At 35.1% G+C, this 15,511-nt stretch overlaps 1 protein-coding gene across 2 annotated transcripts in view; it reads right to left on the reverse strand.

The window, feature by feature from the left end:
* Positions 1 to 15,511, reverse strand: part of GABRG2 (gamma-aminobutyric acid type A receptor gamma2 subunit) — a 93,636-nt gene that overhangs the window by 35,850 nt on the left and 42,275 nt on the right. The window lies entirely within an intron of this gene.

A 15,511-nucleotide genomic window follows, 5' to 3' on the forward strand; every position in this document is an offset into this window, starting at 1 on the left:
CTAGTAAATAGTAGCTACTATGTGCATTTGTAAATATACATGTGTTCATACAAAAACAGACACTCAGGTGCAGGTGAATAGTCCTCTTTTTTTTTTTTTTTTTTAATATAACTCCCAAGACAAATTGAGCTCAGCTAAATTTTTTGTACTGGTTTTGAAAATGTACAGTTATTTTTAATCCACTTTTAGGACAATCACAGACAAGGATTCTGTGATAATAATGTCATCATACAAAAATAATGAATGAGTAGGTAAAGGAAAGTTGTGTCTGTATATAGAACATTGTTAAAGAATCTAATGGAGATGATTATATCTCTTCTATGAATATTTGTAAATTAACTCACATTTGTCTTTCGATTCATGAAAAACAGAAAAAACAGAATTTAAATAAAAAACAGTATCAGAGGGATGATTTTCAGACTTTAATAAATAGAAGACAACATCTATGCCCCATTTGTTTCCTCAGTGATAATTGGTTAAGTCATGGTAGAATATTCAGACATTTAATTAGTCATCTTGGATAACACTAAGTATTTTTCGTTCAAATATACAGTGATTATCATGTTTAATATATTCTAACGTGTTTTCATCTCAGTACCTTCTTAAGTATGAGAGAAGCTACTTGGCTGACATATTACAAGACAGCATTGATTTTTAAATGTGTCTTGATTTTAGAGATATTAAAATGAAACATAAACATGCATTTTAGAATCCATAAAATGCGACAACTTTTTTCCCCTAGAAACATGTATTAAGAATGTGTATCTGATTCTATACCAATGCATAAAACAGACACTAAGACAGATGGTGTTCCTATCTTAATGAATGTCAAGAAAAATTATATGAAAAATGTGTGATAAATAAAATTAGGTCTCAAACCTATTAAAGATTTAGAACAACTTCTTAGTAAAGGTCATTTTGGCTTAATTTCAATTGAAGATAGTTTTGTAAAATAAAAGTTCAAGGGATTTTTAATAATGGTAGAAGTAAAGAAACATGATACAGACTTCCACAGTAAGCTATGATGGATTGGCTTGTATCACCTCCAACCTCCGGGGGACAGTAACTACAGAAGCTGAAAATTGTTTACAAAGGAAATGAAAGAACACTGTTTGTAGACATCAGGGAACTAAGGAGAGCAGCCAGGATCCCTTTGAGAATGTTGGAGAGGAGAAAACTGCAGTCATTTGGGGCCTTTGACGATTTCACGGTCTCCTGGTACTATGATGGTAAAAAATGGAGCTCTAGGATAGAGCAGGAGAAAACCACCTGCGCGTTCAGTCAGGTGAATTTCTAATGATTGTTTCCACTACTTAAAAATACAAATGATTTTTCTGGTTGCCTCTGATTTTGTGGCCTGGCTAAAGTTCAGTGTTTTAAGGAGTTTCTAACATTGTCTATGTGGCAGTCATGTCACCTACAAATATGAGACTTCTATTGCTTCTTTTCTAAAGTTCATGCAACTTATGTTCCTTTCTTCCTTCTCCACACTGACTGCAATCTCCAGAATAGTGTTGCTTAGAAAATAGGGGCAAGTAGGAGGGTTTCTTTTCTTGTCTTTGACTCTGGGGGAAATTCTTCAATATTTTACAATTAAGCATGTTATTGTCTGTACGTTTGTATTTTTGATATACTTTATGTTACATATTAGAGATGTCTCATTCTATTACTAGTTTACTAATATTTTATATCATTTAAGAGATGTAAGTTTTTACCAATGAATTTTCTGCATTCACAGAGATGACTTTGCAAAGTATTTTACATATAAAAATTAATTTTGTAATTTAAGCCAGCCCTGTGTCCCTGGAATAAAAATCCACTTGGTCATGAACTAACATCCTTCTTATATAACACTGAAGTAGTTTTGTTGACGGCTTTATTAAAATTTTTTCCTTGGTGTTCACGAAAGACTAGCCTGTGTTTTTGTTTGTTCTTTCCCTTCTTCTCTTCCCTCCCTTGCTCCTTCCCTCCTTTTTTCCCTTTTTCTTTTCTTTTGCCTTCTAATGTCCTAAATCTATTATGATATCAGGTTTTAATTTTCTCAAAATGAGCTTTCTGGCTGGGCACACACCTGTAATCCCAGCACTCGGGAGGCCAAGGCAGGTGGATTGCTTGAGTTCAGGAGTTTAAGACCAGCCTGAACAAGAGCAAGACCTCATCTCTAAAAAACATCTGAGCATCATGGCAGGTGCATATACTTTCAGCTACTTGGGAGGCTGAGGCAGGAGAATTTGCTTAAGCCCAAGAGTTTGAGGTTGCTGTGAACTGTGATGTCCTGGCGCTCTACCAAAGGTGACAAAGTGACACTGTGTCTCAAACAAAACAAAATAAAACAAAATGAGTTTTCTATCTTTTCCATTCTTTAGAATAAGTTGGATCACAATGATATTATTTTTAATAAATATTTAAATATATTTTCTGATGAAAGCATTCCTTTTTTGTTTTCTGACTTTCATTTCTCTCCTTTCTCTTCCTTTCTTAAACTATGCTTCAAGACAATTGGTAGTCACAGGATTATACTGATTGTTGCTCCTTGTGTCACTTTCTAAAAATTCTGTTTTTCAAAGAAATTGTCCATTGACTCTAAACGTTCTATGTTCTGAATATTTTTCCAAAGATACTCTTATTTTCTATTTAATGTCTTAATATTTGTAGCTATGCATCTTTTTTTATATTCCTGTTATTAAAATATGTGCCCTCTCTCTTTACTTTTCTTGATCATTTTTGCTAAAGATTGTTAATCTTAATCACTATTTTTAAAGACCCACATTTTGGCCCTGTTTATTTTCTGTATTACACTGCTATTTTCTATTTCGTTGATTCTAGGCCTCGTCTTTGCTCTTTTTTTAGTCTACAAATTGTGAGTTTAATTTGATTTTCTTCCATTTTCTCTTTTCTAACACATGCATGTAAAATGTATAAATGTCCTTCTGAGGACAGCTTTAGCAACATCATTTAACTCAAAAGGATTTTTAATTTTTATTTTATTATAAGTTATTTAACCATATATTTGTTATTTTTCAAATATTTTAGTGATTTCTTTATTTTACGATTAATAGCTAGTATAATTCCACTGCAGTAAAAAAGGTATTCTGAAAGACACGACTTCTTTTAAATGTGCTAACATTTGTTTTAGGTCCCAGCATATGCTCCAACTGATAAATGCTTCACTATCATATGGAAAGAAGTTGTGTTCTGAAGGTGCCCAATATAGTTTTGAATATACGTTAACTATTTCCAGTTTGATAAACATGTTCAAATCTGCTAGGTGCCACTCAGTCCTTACTGAGAACGAATGAATAAAATTTCAAGCCAAAACAATAGGATTTTTTATATGTCCTTTGAATTCTGGCTTTGTTCTTAAATAATGCATAGTTATATAATTAGCTGCATCATAATTTTGGACTCATCTGCTGTCCACAATATGTTATTTTTGCTGAAATGTTGCTCTTTATCTCTGGTAACGGTAACATTTTTTGTTTAAAATCTACCTTGTCTGAAATTTGACACAGGTAAGGTAGCTAATATCTTTATAGTGTATTTTAATACTTAATATCTATATAACAGCAGCAGAAATTCAAAACCAAAATCTAAATGATAATGTTTATATACCATCAAGACCCAACAAAAACTATACATAAATATTATGGAAAAAAATGCAGGACCTCTACATACATGCATGTACATACATACATATTCATACAAGCTAGAAAGTGTGATTGAAGAAAATATTAAAGATTAAAATAAAGGGAAGTATCTATCTTATTCATGGAAGGCTCAATATTATGAAGACATAAGTTTTACACTAATTAATTTATATATTCCATGCAATATGATATCCAATGAAATGTCATTTATAACTCCAGGTATTTTTTAGATTATAATATTGTTTTGAACATTTTATAAAAATGCAAAGAACCAATATTGGCCAAGAAAAAGAATAAAGTTGAGGAATTATACTACTAGATATCAAGACATTTATAAACTATTCAACAAATTAAAACTATCACAATGGTACAAAATCAGAGCAGATTCAGTTTTAAAAATATAAATGTGGTCACTTAATTTATTATAAAATTTCCACTGAACATACTGTGGAAAGCACAGTTTTTTTCAATAAACATTAATAGGGCAAATGAATAGCCCTTTGTAAAATTTGAATCTTGATCCTTACATTCACCATACACAAAAATAATTCTGGATGGGTACAGATATATTCATGAAAGGTTTAATAATAAAGCTTCTATAATAGAAAAAACACAAAATTATTTATTCATGACCTTGGGGTAGGTAGAGATTTCTTAAATAATGCACAAAAAGCACTAATGATGAAATAAAAATATGCATTGCTTCAAAATTAAACACTTCTATTCAGTACAGATATTATAAGAACTGAAATGGCAATCAGAGAATGATACTTGTTTTATCTACCTTGGTAGATAAAAGAAAGATAGAAAGAACTTATCTATCATCTGTCAAAAATACAAAATATGCAAAAAATTACTATAAATCTATATTGTTTCAAAATTAAACACTTCTATTCAGTTCACTATTATAAGAAGTGAAATGGCAAGTCAGAGAATGATAATTGTTTTATCTACCTTGGTAGATAAAAGAAAGATAGAAAGAACTTATCTTTTTATCATCTGTCAAGACTTTTGTCCAAAATATGTAAAAAATTACTATAAGTCAATAAGAAAAAGAAAAGTTAAAAGTTATAAGAAGTGAAATGGCAAATCAGAGAATATTTGTTTTATCTACCTATGTGTATATATCTTTCTATCATCTGTCAAAAGACTTCTGTCCAAAATATGTAAAAAATTATTATACATGAATAAGAAAAAGAAAAGTTAAAAATTGGACAAAGTCTTGAACAAGCACCTCATAGGGAGAAATATACGGATGACCAAAGTGCATATGAAAAGTTGTTCAACTGCAACGTTTATTAGGGAATATTCAAATCAAACCAAAAAGGAGATATACTATTTATCTATCAAGATAGCTAAACATTTAAAAATAGAATGTTAAACACCCATCAAAAATCTCAAGTGTTGTCTAGGATTTAGAGAATTTGAAGCTTGTAATAGAATTATAAATTGTCATCTAAAAACCTACCAAACGTATACTTGGAGCGTCCACCATTAAAGAAAATTAGACTCCAGGCTCTTTTTCTGTCATATTTTCAGTTCTTCATAGCATAAAAATTAATAGCAAAACTCAAGAGGCACTTCAAATTTGTATCAGAAAGATTTCCCCAGACATCTGAAGCATAAAAGACTCTGAGGTACAGTCTCATGATATATATTAGTTTCAGCAAAAATCCTTCTTCTTATTAAGGTTTCTGGATAATAGGGACTCCTTTGGGAGTCTAAGGTATTGGCTTACGTGTGCTGTATATTTAGTAGTAGGGGAAAGAAATTAGAATGCAGATTTCTTGTTCAGAGGTTTATTAGGGAAGAGTACTGGGTAGTGTGTAGACGCGGGACTTGATTTACTTAACTCCTTTCTAGCATCCTGCTGGTCTCCTGTTAGTCCCGAGGAAACTGCCTCCCTGGCTCTCAGCCTGTGTGATCTGGGTGGCTGTGCCCTCAACTCTGGAAGTGGGCACGAGACCATAAGTAGTTTCAGCCTGGACGAGTGTCCCAAGCTAGAAAATAGATGCATTCAGACTCACATTAAGAGTTTTTATTGTAATGGAAAGAAATGTGGCAGCTCCTGGAAGCCATTCTGTCCCGTCCTGAGAATGTATTCACCTCGGGGGAAAACAGAGCCGCAAAACTGAAGCAAGACTGAGTGCTGATTATTATAACTTAAAACCAGACCTCAACCAGACCTAAGCCTACTTTTGGACTTTTAGTTACCTAAGACATTCCCTTTTTATATAACCAGTCTTTGAACATTCTACTGTTAATTGTAAGAGTCCTGAAAATACTTCGGGTTTCAATTCTCTCATGTATACGGTGACTCATACCTCACTGGGTTGACTGTCATGAAGACTAAATAACAATAGATAATCTTAAATGTAAAATAGAGTGTCTTCAACAAGTGTCTATTCTAGTGAAGAAACCCTTCAATAATGCAGGTGACAAATGCATTATATAGATTATCATCTCTTTTAACACATTCAGTGAAAGGAAATTCTATAATTGTGTTTACCTTAAAAACATTTCTTCAATTATCATTGTTAGATTGAAAAAATGTTTGCATGCGCTCTGCTCTGTCCAGTTTCTTTAGTCTTGGTTTGCTTGGATTTGGTTCTGATGGATGCAGCAGTTGTGGCAGAAGTCTATTGCAGTTATTAGTCTCTATCAATTGTGTTTAAGCATTCGACTTCCTAAATTTAGCCAACACAACTTTCTTTTGATTTTAAATAATTTAAAATGACTTCAGTTTAGGCTCCGTGCCCGTAGCTCAGTGAGCAGGCCACATATACCAAAGCTGGTAGGTTTGAGCTTGGCCTGGGTCTGCTAAACAAGACAACTGCAACCAAAAAATAGCTGGGCGTTGTGGTGGGCACCCGTAGTCTCAGCTACTTGGGAGGCTGAGGCAAGAGAATCACTTACGTCCTAGAGTTGGAGTTTGCTGTGAGCTGTGATGCCACAGCACTCTACTGAGGGTGACACAGTAAGACTCTGTCTGAAAAAAAAAATTACATCAATTTAAAGATAAGCATTTATTTGTTTATTTCAGTGTGTTTTTGTTTGTATATTAGAGGAATAAGAAAAGATATATCCTAAATTCATCTCAAACAAATTTTCTTACACTTTTATCTATAATTGAGAGTTAGAATCTTTTTAAAACTTGACTTTGACACTGAAACAATGCAAAGTTAGTGAGAGCAGTACTTTATCCTTGTCTAGATGCACAGTTTCTATATGACCCTTTGACTGCTAGCTATTCTTATTTTATAGACGTATAAATTCAAATGCAAAATTAAGATCCTTCAACAAAATCAGAAATACATTTTCTTGATGTTACATTTTGAGCACCAACAATCATGAGAAGCACAAACCCAGGATTTTAAATCATTTTCTGAGATATACCTACAAATCTTAAATTACCTTAAACCATAATTCTTCCATCTCAAGAGAATACAGTGATGTTCTTTCTGTTCTGTCCATATCTCTATCAAACCTAATTTCTTCTTATAATCAAGATTCGTTTCAATTGCTTCTGTATCGATGTTCTTTCTTCTAGCTATCTTCTTTCAATCCTATCACCTCTCATTATAAAGCATCCACTGTTTGCCAGGCACTGTGCTGGTTGCTAAGGAGACAACAGTGAAGTTGGAGGTTTATGTGTTGTATCTCCATTTGATCCTATACAGGGGAAAACCTCTTACGAAATACAAACAAAGCTTATACTCAGTTGATTAAAACTATCTCCTATCCGACCTGATGCATATAGCTCAGCAGCTGGGGCACCAGCCACACACAACAGAGCTGGCCAGTTCAAATCCAGCCCACGCCTGCCAAACAATGACAACTACCACCAAAAAATAGCTGGGCATTGTGTGGTGGGTGCCGGTAGTCCCAGCTACTTGGGAGGCTGAGGGAAGAGAATCACTTAAGCCCAAGAGTAAGAGTTGGAGGTTGCTGTGAGCTGTGACACCACAGCACTCTACTCAAGGCTATATAGTGAGACTCCATCTCAAAAAAACCCCTTATCTTTTATCGATTACTAATAAATATTTATTAATATTATTAATAAATAAAAAACTTATCTTTTATCAATAATTAATAAATATTAATAATAACTATATACAATGTTTTAAAATGTATTTTACCTCAAAATCTAACAAATGTATACTTTGTGTACCATTTTAAAAAAATAGACCCAAGGGTGGTACCTACAGCTCAAAGGAGAAGACATTGGCCCCATATGCCGAAGTGGCGGGTTCAAACCAGCTCCGGCCAAAAACTGCAAAAAAAAAAAAAAATAGACCCAAGACACATTTTCCTTGTGCTAGTGTGTGACAACTGTTTATCCAAATATCATCTTTCATACATAAACCACATCCAAACTCATCCACAGGTTTCAGTGCAAATAGAATTAAGTCTAGACAAACATTAAACTCAATGGAATTATGTGGACGTGAACTCAACTAACCCAGGAGGTATTCAAACTTCCACAGACACTGGCCAATACTATGGACAGAGGTAGTGGGAGGTGTAGACCAGTCTGCAAAGGAATATAATACTGTGTTTCTGCAGTTCTATAATGAGCTGAGTGAATAATAAAATAATGACAAATGTCAAATGCTTATTTGACAGCATAACAAGGTGACCATAATCAACAACCAGTGAGGGTCTACTTTAAAATAACTAAGAGAGCAGAATTGGAACGTTCCTAACACAAAGAAATGTAACATGCCTGAGGTAATGGATACCCCAATGACCCTGATGTGATTAATTCACATTGTATGCCTGTATCAAAATATCAAATGTCCCCTATAAAGATATACAACTATGAAGTATCCACATTAATTTTTTAAAATGAATTTGAAAACAAACAAAAAATAAAATAACTATACTTTTGTGAGATCCATGCCTCATTTAACTTCAAATGTAGCATCCCTTGATACCATGCTTTAGATATAATATGTGCTCAGCAAATACTAAATGAATAGTCAACAAAGTATCTTACTGAACAGAATCTTGGCTAATGAAAACCGTACTGGAGTTCATTAATGTGTTGCAATGACTATTATATCTAGAGCTGCAGATAGATCAGATATGTCCGGATGCGAATCTTTTGCTAGGTATTTTCATGGTCCAAAAATTAAATGTAAAAGACAGGGGGAAGGGAAGCATGAACTGTATACCATCTGACTCAGCCTTGAGTTGGCACAGCTATGGAAACACCGCCTTTGCTGAAGTTTGACGTTTTAGCTCAGGCTTCCCAAGCAAACCCAAGTTACTGCAATGCTGGGCTGGCAGATGGACTTCGCAGATACCTCTCTCCCACCAGCCGCTGTCTGGAAGGCTCTAGGCCTGGCAGGCGTGGGGAGAAGCATCCCAGCTGTCAGGACGAGGGGGTGGGTGGAGATAGGCACCTTGCTCAAATAATCTCCTGGAGCCATCACAATTAATAACTATCTTAAACAGGATAATGACAGCGCTGATACCTTCAAATTATATTCCAAACATATACTAAGATATTTTAAGAATTTAAGATATTTTTAGGAAAATGGTCTCTTCATTCAGAAAAGTAAAAGTAAGAATGACATGTTAGTGATGTACATATGCCCTGAAGTGCTCTGCTGGAGTAAAAAAAAAAAAAACAAAAAACAAAAAACCTATTTTTGCACGTGGTGGGCGCTTCCTCAGGCTTATCACTGAGATCTACATAACAATTATTTAAAACTCACCTAGATCCGGCTCATTATCATTATACTGGACTCTAGGTTGCTCAAGGAAAATCTATTTTTTTCTTGAAACTTACATAGGAGGCCCTGATTAAAAGCCAAGGAACACATCTGTGAAAGAAGGGTAATGACCATAGATGCTTTAAAGTTTTTATTGGGATTATGAGACCTTAACAAATTGCCCTGGTCAGTTTGCTATGCACAGTATATTTTCAACTGATAAATCACGTAGCTAATTATTACAACATTGGAAAATTACAAAGTCTCGAAATAAACAGCAATTACCCCGAAGGAAACTCAGAACGTCGAATCAAGGTTACCAGTTTTCAAGCAGAAATCAGCATGTTTCTGAGCCCCAGACAGAATAGAGCCTAGCACGAAAGCAGATCTTCGTAATTTTCCTTACATCCCCACTTAGAGGCAAAAGAATAAATTAAATGTTTTAATAGGAAAGGCTGATTCTCTTAAATTGGTTTCTAAATTGCTGTGTGCAGTCTAATTTCACGTAATTTTTCATCCTACATTTCGTATCTGGAAGTTTAGATTTTGATTCTCCAAAGCATCAAAGGACTGCCCTTAACAGGGTCCAGCAGTCTCACAAGCCCCCCAACCCCGTGACTTCCAAACTGGCCAGTGCTCCCTTTTTCATTTTACATGGAAATGCATTAATCCTAGGAGCCATCCAAATTCCACCTTCCTCGGTCTTCCTCTGAGTGTAGCCTCCTTCATCCTTTCATTTCCACATTTAACCTCAATCTTTTAATAGCAATTCCCCCCCAACGTGGCAGAAAAGTCAGAATTTTTGCCTTTTGTGTTGCTACCCTTGATCATGATCAGCTTGTCATCTGCCTTAAGTCCTGATTTAAAAAAAAAATAAAATCTGATCACAGGAACTCAGGAGTGAGAAGCAGGAACTTGAGTCACACTCTCAGCCTAGCTCCTTCTGGAGATAGAACAAATGATTCATTTATTTCATGTCTCAATTTCCTTACTTGGGTGGGGGGTGCATGCACGTGTGCATGCGTGTGTGCATGTGTGTGTATAAAGTCTCCTGTATATCTTCATCTGTATCCTTCTGTCACTTAAATAGCAACTTTAAGGCATGACTTTGTAACTTCAGATGCACAGGGTCTTACAGGTGATTAAAGCGATGATGTTACTGATTCTTCCTGTGTGAGCTGCACTCCCAACACATTATTATGCATTTTCACATCTATCTTCCCCTTCTGGTCTCTCTCTACCTCTGGGAGAAAGGCCACTGCTAATGTTGTGCCATCCTCCTCTGTGAAACTGAAGTACAAATGCATAAAGGATGCAGAGAGAATACGCCAAGTAATCCTGTTCTGTTAGATGCAGGCCTAGAGCTAGAATCTGTACTTAAGACTCTGCCTCTAGTTTTTTGTTGTTGTTTTTTTTCCCCCACCACTCCATGGTATTTCAATAACAATGAATAATTACAAACACTAGCAAACATCCTAAACCATGAATTACTTAGTCTTCAAAATTTATTGAATGATGACCCCTTCCAGGGGACTTGGTAAGTCAATTATCTTTTTTTCCTTACTGATTTTTATTTTTCTTCATTCTGTTTTACCTCAACATCGGATGCTGGAGAGAGACCCTTACAAAGTAAACTTTTGAGTTCTGGAACTTGCCAGAGAGCCCTCAGAGAAGTCTATTGGAATAAGATCTAGAAAACAATTTTTAGATGATCTGTCAGAAAGCTGCCTGGGAGACCTTAGGCAAGCCATTTCACTTCTCTCTATATTTAACTTCATTTTATTAAATATAAGAAATAGGGAAATTTGACCAGGTAGGTGCAAGGTCTCCTTGGTTTGCATGCTTTTGTCTTTATTATTTAACTATGGCATAAAGTATTGTTTGTTACGTGGAATAGTAACTAGTGAACTTCCCTGGCAGCGAATAGGTGCACGCGCGCCTCTGTGTGTACACGCATGCGCGAGGGAGTTAGACACGCGAACCCAGTGATGTTAATCAGCAAGTCAACTTAATATTTCTTTTCCAAAGTCCTCCAGGACTTTCTACTAGAGCCACATTATCGGGGAGCTATTAAAGGAGCGTTTCCGGTAGGAAAACAGCCTGTCGCATGGGGAACGTGATGTCATCTTGACGTGAAACCACCGTGATGACCTAGATCGGACTCCTGCACACCAAGATGTTCTTGTAGCATACACACGGCTCATAAAGACGCTCATCTAACCTCCTCAGTGGTCATGAGTTTTGCAAGGAAGTCTGAGGTGTGTGACAAGCTGCACACATTTCACCCCAAAGCTTGCTATCCAAAGAGTATTTTCTGGAAGGTAAGTGCTAATTCACCTTCTCGCAGCCATCAATACACATTGTTTCTGGTCATAAGTCCCTACTAAATATTTCTTTATGAGAAACTGGATTGGTCAGCCTCTTTCTTAAGACTCCCCGCTCTCTAACCCTTTAGGGGTAGTTTGGAAATGCCTGTTCCCCAAGGAACACTCCCATACACATTGTGCCCTTCCCTAGGCTAAAGGGAAGGTTATAAAGGGAGCATATAATTTATAATTTATAAATCATATTTCTGTCATCAGAGCCATTAAATATGCTTTAATTTAAAAAAAAGTATTTAATGCAGAAATATTTATTTCAGGGGTCAGATGAGGGGATGAGAAAGAGAAGGAAATACAATTACACTAGGACCCCATCATCACCTATTTTCTTTTTTATTTCCGGGGGGGGGGGGTTTGGTTGGGAGATGTTTTTTCATTTTTTTATTAAATCATAACTGTGTACATTAATACAGTCATGGGGTACAGTGTGCTGTTTTTATGTACAATTTGAAATATTTTCATCAAACTAGTTAACATAGCCTTCATGTCATTTTCTTACTATTGTGTTAAGACATTTATATTCTACATTTAGAAAGATTCACATGTAACCTTATAAGATGAACCATAGGCGTGATTCCAGCAATCACCCTCCCTCCACCCATCCTCCCCCCTCCTCTTCCCTCCCTCTCCCCTTTCCCCATGTTCTTGGGCTATAATTGGTTTATAGCTTTCCTATGAAAGCTCTAAGTTAGTTTCATAGTAGGGCTGAGTACATTGGATACTTTTTTTTCCATTCTTGGATATTTTGCTAAGAAGAATATTTTCCAGCTCCATCCATGTTCATCACCTATTTTCAAAGCTATTCACTACTTCTTACACATACACAGGTACTTATCTTTGTTAAATCTAATAACAACTCTGGGGCAGCAATTATAATTCTTCCATTATACAGATAAGCAAAATAAGATCTGAGAGGTTAAATGACTTGCCCAAGCATTTACATATGTTAGTAAGTTCAGCTAGACCAAGTTTTCTCACTCCTAGCCTAGTTTTACTAACGTGATATCCATGTCATTATGCCTAGGATTTTCCTTTGAGACATAGCTATGTAATACTTCCATTCATGGGAAACATTTTGGCTATCCTGAATCAAGATTCAGCTGTTACTTCATCACATTATTTTTATAAAAAGAAAACTGGACATATCAAGTTAGATCAAGTTAGAGTAAGTTATCAAAACTAGTCTAAACTTGAGTTAAGAAAACTTATTAATAGGTTGTTACAATATCCAGTTGGCATATGTGGCTTGAAAAATACGTGTTTTGATTACATATATATTACGAATGCATACCCCATAGAAACCTCTATTCATGTGAACAGTCTTTTCCCTCAATAAAACTACTATATAGGGTTTAAAAAAAGAGTTTGAAAAAAAATTAATAAAACAACCATATCAAATCACCAGTACTTACAAACAAGATCTAACAGGACTACTGTGACCCATTCTCAAATTATAGATTTAAATCTGACTCTGTCATTTACCAGTCATGTGATTATGGAAATAAAAACAAGATGGACCTTTTAAGTTGTTGCAGGTTTACATTTTTTGATAAAGTGCTTAGGACAGTGCCTTCGACAGCTGAAATGCCCCATAAAAGCTATTTTTAGCATCATCATCATATCATTACCAACCTATTTATCAATGTATAGATTGACAGTGGCAGATTTTCAGAACTCAAATCTCTGTTACTGTTTATTTGTTCAGTGTCAGTCAATGAAATATAAATTCCTTTTTACACTAATATAGTCTTAGGTAGTGGCTGGGAACAGTTGCTTGGGGACCCCAATGCTTGTTGATTAGATCCTATTCTGTTGATAAATAGCCATGGGGCAATGTTTTAAATTATTGGTAGCATCATATTTCTTGTATTCCATTTGTAAAACAAAGAAACAGAATTGATTTTAAGAATGCTTCAAAAAGACAAAGGTTAAAATTACAGCTGAATATTTAAGAGTGTATACAGAAAATATTTAAGTTTTTCTCAAAACTACTCTATTTGACTATATCTTCTTCTTACATAGGACTGTTATGACATTAAAGATTTTTTTTCCATACAAAAAATAATAACACTCAAGATAGCCTGATATTTTCATTATTTTGTGTTCATTCTTTATTAAATCATGTTCAATTACTCCCTCCTACTGCCAAGAGGGTGATTCTGGTGAATTGTTTCTTGTAAGTTACCACTGACTACTGTCTGTAAAATTGAATTTAGTATAGAAACAAAATTATAGATTGGTAATTAATAGAGCTATCCCAGCCATAGAAAATGAAATCTTGTCCATGTTTATAATAAAATGTGACAGTTTCCCTCATCCTACAATAATTTTTTGTGCTAATATGGTGTGTGTTCTCACCTGCTCCTTCTGAAACCAATTTTACCCATTTACATAAAATCATGGCTATGAGTCATTAATGAAGTGAGACAAGCTCGACCCCAAACAGTCTCTTTTCAAGAAGAGAATTCTCACAGAGGTATTTTCATGCTTGGGCTATGTTTCCTCTGAGAATATGGTATTGCTTTCTCTTTGAGAGTAACTTACCCTGACACATGATCTTGAGCATTAAAAGAGCAAAAGGAACCAGAACTGGCGAACCACTAGCCCAGGGCTTTATTACCCACTCACATGATGAGGAATCCCTTTCACCGTCTCTAAGAAGATGGGATCTTTGTCAAAGCTATGGTATCACACTACTAAATTAGACAGCACAGATCCTGTATACACCACTGCTTCTAGAGCAGACTCCATGAGAACTGATGACTAGAGACTTCTGACTTCCTACACCTACTTACACGGCCAGGTAGCACGCCAGGTATAAAGAATTATATAGTGGTAATTTTTGCGGATGGTTTAGAGTTTAAAATATTTGTGTCCCCTTTCTACCAAGTTTACCCCTCCAGAGGCCTTCCCTAAGAGCTCTTCGTGTGACAGGATCATCTACCACAGTCCATGGGTAATTGGCTCGCCCATGGGAATGTCTCTGGTCAATAGAAAGAAAGCCAAAGTGACTTATGTATATCCAAGAGGAAGCTTTGAGGAAAATGGTATTCTTCCATTATTTTCCCCCTTGGCCATGAGAAGTATATGCTACATAAATAAAATAAAAGCACAGGAAGGAGGGAGAACAACATTTCTGACCTGAACTTTAGTTTTCCTTTTTTGCTTTAAAGCACTGTCATTATGAGGACTATTTGCTACCAGAGCATAGTCTAGCTTACAGTGACCAATATAGACTGATTCAATCAGCTTCAGATAAATAAATGACAGATACAAGGATAGATGGATAGATAGATAAATAGACAGAGATATCCCATAATGACAACAACAGGAAAACAAATTATGCACTGGATAAAGAAATTCACCCAAGGGCATTTCTGAACATGGCATTAGAAAATATAAGAAAAAAAATTTTAAGAACTCTTGGGAAAATATAAAACCTAAAATACTCCCCAGAAGTTGGCTTTATAACAGTGCTACTAAATATCAGAGCATATAACACAATATTTTAGGGATGAAAAATATTTCCAAATCAATCTATTCTGATTATTAGTACTTTTTTTTTTTAGATAAAGAATTTGCTGTCCAAAAGAAAAAATATAACTTGCTGAAGGTCATTCCACTATATGATAGCACAACAAAGATAGCAATCCTTAAAAAGGAATCATAGGGAATTTGGGGAAGGGGGCAGAGTCCTATTTTAGTTGCCTCTTTTCATTATAGAAAATCAAGAATAGGGTTTGAGTACAGAACAATAACTGTG

This window comes from Otolemur garnettii, unplaced genomic scaffold, assembly GCF_000181295.1.
Source record: "Otolemur garnettii isolate 467f Iridium unplaced genomic scaffold, OtoGar3 scaffold00003, whole genome shotgun sequence".
NCBI lineage: Eukaryota > Metazoa > Chordata > Mammalia > Primates > Galagidae > Otolemur > Otolemur garnettii.